At 34.6% G+C, this 8,508-nt stretch overlaps 1 long non-coding RNA gene across 2 annotated transcripts; it reads right to left on the bottom strand.

The window, feature by feature from the left end:
• Positions 1-288: 288 nt before the first annotated feature.
• Positions 289-2,878, bottom strand: LOC132635881 (uncharacterized). Of its 2 annotated transcripts, XR_009580810.1 has the most exons (3): positions 2,365-2,812; positions 2,137-2,279; positions 289-710 (listed from the first exon to the last, which is right to left on the bottom strand). It is a non-coding gene; the product is annotated as an uncharacterized LOC132635881 (long non-coding RNA). The 2 variants fall into 2 exon arrangements; XR_009580809.1 differs by having other exon boundaries at positions 2,137-2,878.
• Positions 2,879-8,508: the final 5,630 nt, after the last annotated feature.

The raw sequence follows: 8,508 nt of genomic DNA on the forward strand, positions 1-8,508 counted from the left end.
ATTATTTGGCCCTATGTATTTTCTTAGAATAGTTTCGGACAGCCACGATGTTTAGCCCCAAAATCTCCATCTCTTGAAAACGTTTCTAGATCTGCATTTTTAACTTCCATTTGAATCCTTGTTTTAATAATCTGAAAATACATAGGTAATAGTAATCCATAAAAGAAGTTGCAACTATTTATTCTTCTTTTGCACAAAAAAAAAAAAAAAAAAAGAAGAAGAAGAGAAAGTCAGTTTTTCCTTTTAGAAAACTAAAGTATCAGACTTGGAGCCTGTCTGGATGAGGTTAAAAAAAGCAACATATAAACTGTTTTTTATTTATAAACTGCTTTAGATAAGCTAAGCCAAATGGGCCCAATTATTTTTTGGGGCTTATTTTATGCACAAAATGACTTTAACTGGCCAGTCAAACACTAAAAAAAACTGAAAACAGCTTATAAGATGTTTTGAGCAACTTATAAGCCAATCCAAATGGGCTCTTTGTCACCGCTTGAGAGTTAAATAGATAAGCTATGAATACAAATCACAAAATGTTAGTCAAAGACTGTAATATCTTATGTATACAAGGACACAAAATTTAAAGAGAGGAAGAAGGACGTGGACTCTTTGACACGAACAAAGGCTGCCAGACACGAGCAAAGGAGGCTGCTACCAGTTTTTTCATTGATGTGGGCGGAATTCAGAGTTGCCATAACTCCAAATGCTCCCAACTGTTGCATGAAAAAGAAAGAAAAGAGAGAAAAAAAAAAGGGATTAGAGTCTTTCTCCGAAACAAATAGATAACATAACTAGATAGTAAACACACACAACCTTGAGATGGAATTACTTCAATATATTTCCAGGAAATAACTTTACACATAACATCTAAACTGTCCAACCAGATTTTTATTCACTTTTAAAAGAGTATGCAAAACAACAAATAAGGTAATTGATCCAAAAGAACTGAACGACAAAAGAAACACACCATATACTTATCACAAAAGGGGATTCAGACCTTTAATCATGGCCTAATACTTATCACAAAAGAATGTAGCAGCATACTGTCTTGGTTATTTAGTTCTACAAGTGCTATAAGATTCTAGAATTAAGATGCCTTAGTTTTCTTGAACAGTTTCTATTTAACTAGCAAAGAGGCATTCTTTCCAACCCAAACTCAAATTAATTGATATAAAACTCACAAAAAACATTAAACACGAGCAGGACATGAACTTGGATCATGCGAGGAGTAAAACGCAGCAACCTTTCTAAATCAAATTAGTAAATTTTCTTCTAATCGAAATAGTAACTTTTTTTTTATAGTTTACATGCTGATTTTTAACTAAAATGGCAAAAAGTGGATTCACATAAACACTTCAAAGAAGAATTTAGATGAGTGACAAAGCTATTCAAACTACTACATGGTCGATCGATTTAATCTTCACGAATCAGTAAACCTTTTTGTTTTTTAATCAAAACCAGTGACTTTTCTCTAATAGTAAATTTTTCTCTAATGAAACAATACCCTTTTTATTTAATCAAAATGATAACCCTTTTTTTTCAGTTATATGGACACCATAATATATTCACATATTGGTTTCTACACGGAGTCACCGCAAAATAGTTTTTAAGAGTATTTAAAGAAAGAAGAACAAATGCGATAAAGTTACTTCGACAACAGGAAGTTTCAACTAATGCAAACTTATATAAATCAGTGGTTTCCTTCGTAAACGTCATAGTTCATTTTGAACCTCCTCGTACAGGTAGAAACATGTAAGGCAGGTTCTAATGAACCTCAGAACAGAAAACTAGATGAGTGACTCATATAATCTAATACTCCTATTTGACAAGTTAACGAATCAGGGGTATTCCTCTAAATGCCCTTAGTTTGTATTAGACTTTTACATGCTGATTTTCAGAATGGAATGGTAAACGCATAGATTATTATGGGCACACCAAACAGAAATTTAGTTGAGCGATGCAATTAATCTCATAGTCGATAAGTTACCTAGTTATTACTCTTAAGAGTTATTAGTTTATGTAACCATTTCATCTACTATTTTACAGAACCCAAATGTACAGAACATAAAATGAACTAGCACACATTTTAATTTTGTAAATGAAACTAAAACGAAATGAGAGAAATACGAGTAGGATTACCTTCTCCGGACAGCGAACTGAGGTGAGGGGAGGCGTCGAGTCGTCGAATCCACTAGTCGTAGTTTTTGTTGTTGAGAGAAGATTAAGACCAAAGTATAGAAAATGAAAAGAGAGTCCAATAGTAGTGATGAAGAGGGACTTTTCTGCAAATGGAAAGCTTGCGAAATAGTGAGTACGAAAAGGGGATTTTCCCTAAAATGAAGAGCTTGTTCAAAGGGGGATTTTAACCTCTGAAAACTTCTTCAAAACAGCCCACAAGGTTCTGTATTTATAGCAAAATACTGAGGGGTTTCTAAAAGCTTCTTCAAGAAACTGTAAGTTCAAATTTCGAATCAAGCAAAGGGGGGAAAATTCTGGGAAAACATTTTCAACAAAGGAGATGATGAAAAAGAGTGAATAGTCTCACCTTTTCAGATAGGATTTGACGTGTTAGAGCAGTTGGGCAGAGGATTTGCTATTATCTGTTGAGTCGAGCGAAGATAGATACAAAACCCACGAGATATTTGCGTTCTTTTCGGGTCAAAGGTGGAAACGTCTTCAACAGTAGGGGGAAAGGATTGGTCAGATATGAGAGGTCGATGGTGTAAGGGATACGATAGTGGTGGCAGTGTCATTAAGGGTTGTTTTTAGTTGTAATGAAACTAGGGATTAGGATTCTAGTTGGGTTGGGTTCTGATTTAGGATGAAAATGAATTGCTGTCTTAGACTTAGTTGGCAATTGTGGGCCAGGTTAGGGACAAGTTGAGGCCGGGCGGTTTGGGCTTAGAGTTGTGGCTATTTGAGAATTAGTTTGGCCATTTCAATAGATGAATTTAATCATCCTAATTCCTTTTTATTTTTGAACTAATTAAAATATGTTTTTTTGTCCTAATTAATTCCCAAAAATATGTACATATGAAAATTATTATATAAGTAATTTAATGTACATATTTAGTTTTAAAAATAAAGTAGTAGTAGTATGATAAAAATTATTAATTTAGTTATCTACAGTATTTAAAGAAAAATGTCAATACCAATATTAACATATGAATATCAATACCAAGTTCAAGCGAATTTGGTTATAAAAATATGATTATTTTTTTTTTAGTTTTTTACAAGAACTAATTGAAATGATCTTAAATTTAGAGAAATGATTTCTCAAAATTATGTAGAAATTAGGGTAATATTCAAAAATTCATTTTGGGGGATTTTCAGGACTGAGAAGCATAGAAATTAATTAAACGAAAAAAGAGGGTCAAAATTGGGTTTCAACAATGATTTTGATCGCCTTTATGATATTACTCATTTGGATGCTGAAGACTTCTTTGGAGATCAAAATTGAGATTTGATCATTTTACTGGGGAAATTATGTTGTTATATTTATGAGTTTTAACTTATCAAGTTCTTCCTTATGTTGTTTTTATTTTCAAGAAATACTTATATTTTATGTTGTTAGTTTCCGTGTTTCTCATGACGTAATTTTATTTTTATGAAGATAAATAAAATTTCCCTGTCTTCAATTGGATCAAAGATGAGTAATGGAGATATGTGCCTTCTGGATAGTGCTACAACTCGCAATATACTAAGAGAAAAAAAACATTTCTCTCATTTGGTTTTGAAAAAGTCCTATGTTAATACAATATCTAGTAGTACAAAACTAATTGACGACTCTGGAAGAGCGGCCTTATTACTACATAGAGGAACAGTATTGGGCATTAATAATGCACTATATTGTAGTAAGTCTCAAAGAAACTTATTAAGTTTCAAGGTTATTCGTCAAACTGGCTATCATGTTGAGACTGCTAATAAAGAAAAGGTTGAATACCTTTATATTACTACAATAAAAGCAGGGAAAATTTTGTGCATGAAAAATTATCTGCACTTTCTTCTGGGTTGTATCATAGAAGTATTGATTTTGTTGAAACACATGCCATAGTAAACAAAAGGTTTACTGATACTAATGATTTTATCATTTGGCATGACGGGTTGGGCCATCCCCGCTCTAATATGATGTGCAAAATAATTGAGAATTCAAATGGGCATACTTTGAAGAACCAAAAGATTCTTCAATCAAGGGAATTCTCTTGTGCTACTTGTTCTCAAAGAAAATTGGTTATCAAACCATCGGCAGCTAAGGTTAGGATTGAATCCCCTGCATTTCTGGAATATATATATAGGGTGATATATGCGGGCCAATTCACCCTCCATGTGGACCATTTAAATATTATATGGTCTAGATGCATCTACAAGATGGTCACAGGTGTGCTTATTATCAACTCGATGGCTTTTGTGAAATTGTTGGCTCAAATAATAAGGTTAAGAGCACAATTTTCATATTATGCAATAAAGACAATTCGTCTTGATAATGTTGGTGAGTTTACATCTCAGGCTTTTAATGAATATTGTATGGCCACTAGAATAACAGTTGAACATCTGGTTGCTCATATTCATACTCAAAATGGTCTAGCAGAATCATTAATTAAACACCTCCAATTGATAGCTAGACCATTGCTAATGAGAACAAAACTTCCTGTTTCGGTATGGGGGCATACTATTTTGCATACAACTGCACTTGTACGCATAAGACCAACCAGTTATCATTCGCCCCATTACAGTTGGCTTTTGGCCAGGAGCCAAATATTTCCCATCTTAGAATTTTTAGATGTGCGGTATATGTTCCAGTTGCTCCACCACAAGGTATAAAAATGGGCCCCCAAAGAAGGTTGGGGGTATATGTTGGGTATGAATCTCCTTCCATTATTAAATATTTGAACCTATGACTGGAGATTTATTTATGGCAAGATTTGCTGATTGTCATTTTGATGAATCATTATGCCCAACATCAAGGGGAGAACATAAGCAGTTGGAAAAAGAGATAGATTGGAATGCATTATCACTATCTCATTTAGATCCTTGAACAAATAAATGTGAACAAGAGGTTCAAAAGATGATTTATTTGCAAAATGTTGTAAATCAACTGCCAGATGCATTTACTAACCTTCTAAGGGTTACTAAATCTTATATTCCAACTGCAAATGCCCCAGTTCGAGTTGATGTCCCTGTAGGACAAATGGTTAATACAAATGAGTCTAGGCCACATCTGAAATGTGGTAGACCAATCGGTTCCAAGGATAAAAATCCTCGAAAAAAGAAAAAGAGTAAATGATCATAATATAGAGGTAATTGCTCAAGAAGAGCCTTGAGACATAACAATTGATAAGGCCACAAAAGAGGTCTAGGTACCTGAAAATATTGAAAATGAAGAGATCTCAATAAGTTATGTTGCGACGCGAAAAAGGTGGAACCGAAATGATATTGTGGCCGATAATATTTTTGCTTATAATGTTGTTCTTGAAATAATGCAACAAGATGAGGATCTTGAGCTAAAATCTGTCGATGAATGTAGACAGAGAAATGATTGACCAAAATAGAAGGATACAATTCAAGTGGAATTAGCTACACTCGAAAAACATGAAGTTTTCGAACCAGTAGTCCGAACAACTGAAGATGTCAACCCAATGGGGTACAAAGGGGTGTTTGTGCGAAAATGAAATGAAAAAGGTGAAGTCGTAAGATATAAAGCACGACTTGTGGCACAAGGGTTTTCACAAAAGCCTGACATTGATTACATGGAGACATATTCTCCTATGGTGGATGCAATTACCTTCAGGTATCTTATAAATCTGGCAGTTCATGAAAAACTTGATATGCTGTTGTCACGAATTATTTATATGGCTCACTGGACAACGATATTTTTATGAAAATCCCTGAAGGATTCAAACTGCCTGAAGCATATAAAGAATCTCGGGAAGCTTGTTAAATAAAGCTTCAAAACTCTTTATACGGATTAAAACAATCAAGGGGCATGTGGTATAATTACCTTAGTGAACACCTATTAAAAGAAGGGTACAGAAATGACCCAATCTGCCCTTGTTTCTTTATGAAAAGGTCTGGATCAAAATTTGTCATAATAATTGTATATGTTGATGATTTGAATATCATTGGAACTCCTGAAGCGCTTCCAAAGGCAATAGAATGTTTGTAAAAGGAATTTGAAATGAAGATCTTGGAAAGACAAAATTTTGTCTTGGTCTATAGATAGAACATTTTACTAATGGAATATTTGTCCATCAATCAACATATACTAAAAATATTTTGAAGAGGTTTTACATGGATAGAGCACATCCATTGAGTACCCCGATGGTTGTGAAGTCACTTGATATTAATAAAGATCCGTTTCGACCTTGTGAAAATGATGAAGAGCTTGTTGGTGCTGAAATACCATATCATAGGGCAGTTGGGCATTAATGTATCTTGCCAATAATTCTAGACTAGATATAACTTTTTTCGTAAGCTTATTAGCAAGATTTAGTTCTTCCCTAACAAGAAGACACTGGAACGGTATTAAGCGTATATTCAAATACCTCAAAGGAACCATTGACATGGGATTGTTTTATTCAAATAAGTCCAATTAACAACTAATTGGTTATGCAGATGCAGGATATTGGTCTGATCCACATAAAGGTCAATCTCAGACAGGTTATTTGTTTACATGTGGAGGTACAGCCATATCATGGCGTTCAACGAAACAAACTATGGTTGCTACTTCTTCAAATCATTCAGAGATAATAGCCATTCATGAAGAATGTCGAGAATGCGTTTCGTTGAGGTCAATAACTCAACACATCCAGAAGACATGTGGTCTTACTTTTGAAGGGGATATTCCAACAACATTGTACGAAAACAATATTGCATGCATAGCTCAACTAAGAGGAGGATACATCAAAGGAGACAGAACAAAACACATTGCACAAAAAATATTTTTTACTCATGATCATCAAAATAAGGGTGAAATAGATGTTCAACAAGTTCGCTCAAGTGATAATTAGCAGATATGTTCACTAAGGCATTGCCAGCTTCAACATTTGAGAAGTTGATATACAAGATTGGAATGCGTCGTATCCGAGACATTAAGTGATGTTTTCATCGGGGGGGGGGGGGGGGGGGGGGATAATACACGTCGTACTCTTTTTTCCCTTAGCCTAGGTTTCGTCCCATTGGGTTTTCCTTTAATGAGGCAGCTGTTAATGCGTATTCCCGGATATGTGTACTCTTTTTCCTTTACTAGGATTTTTCCCATGTGGTTTTTCCTAGTAAGGTTTTAACGAGGCACATTATCTAGTAATGGACATCCAAGGGGGAGTGTTATAAAATATATGAGTATATGTATATCCATTTTATATTGTATATATATATATGAGTATATGTACATCTTATATTACTTGGAGTGCAAGAAGTTTTTCTCCTATAAATAGGAGAGTGTTTTCTTCTATTATGGACACAACCAAAACAAGAAGTGAAATACAAAGTTTCTCCCCTTTCTCTAAAACTTTTCTTCTTTGCAATTATTTAGTTTTATAACAGTATTCAACTTTTTCTCTCCTTTCTTAAATATTCATGAACAATAATTTAATAATAGATCTTCTTGCTTTGAAAAACCTAGTCGCGGTCCCCACTTACCAAAATTATCCGCACGACATTACTAAATGAAGTCCGAGTAAAAATCAACTCTTACTCGAGATGAAAATCCACTCGATTACCAATACCAGTTAGGATTAGAAAATCATTAGACTCGTTCAACGTTAGTAAGGTACGAGCAAACTCTAACCAAATTTTAGTCTTCAGTTTTATCATGATACTGAGCAACTTAGTCCACCTGATCGTGCATACTTTCTCATTATGTACACTCCAACCAAGTCTAATTTTAATTCCTTAACCACAATCCATCACACAATTTGTTAGTCAGGAATTCACTCCAGGTTTAAGGTCTTGAACCACACAAATAATCTTCTTCTTTTTTTCTTTTTGGTAGAAACGGTAGATAATATTATATATTAAGGTGCTAAACTATTGCAAGTTGCATGGGTAGCTGCATGAGCAGTAGTAGTACTTCCACAAATATTCTTGTCTCAACACAAACTCCCCTCAATTCTTAGCATCGAAACACAAAAATCGTACCACATATGAATGACGATGAATATTTGGGAATTATAAGGTAAGGCTGTCAAGTGGACCGGGCCGGGCTGAGTCATTTAAACGTGGGCCACAAGGGGCTGGGTCGGGCCGTAAGTTAAGGAGCTGGGCTTGGAGAGGGAAAAGGGTGTCCGGCCCAGCCCTACCCGGATAGGGGCTACACCTCAGGCTAACCGGGTCGGGCCGGGCCAGGTTATAGTTACTGGGCCGGGTCTTTTGTTTTTTTTAAGTTCTAATACAAAAATAGACATTTACATTTACTACTAATAATAAAATTAACATATACAACTAATGATAAAATTGCTAAATTAAAAAAAAGTTTAGTCGTAGTCAAATTCAAAAAGCTAGCCATTGTAAATT

The sequence above is a fragment of the Lycium barbarum genome, chromosome 4, assembly GCF_019175385.1.
Source record: "Lycium barbarum isolate Lr01 chromosome 4, ASM1917538v2, whole genome shotgun sequence".
Lineage (NCBI taxonomy): Eukaryota > Viridiplantae > Streptophyta > Magnoliopsida > Solanales > Solanaceae > Lycium > Lycium barbarum.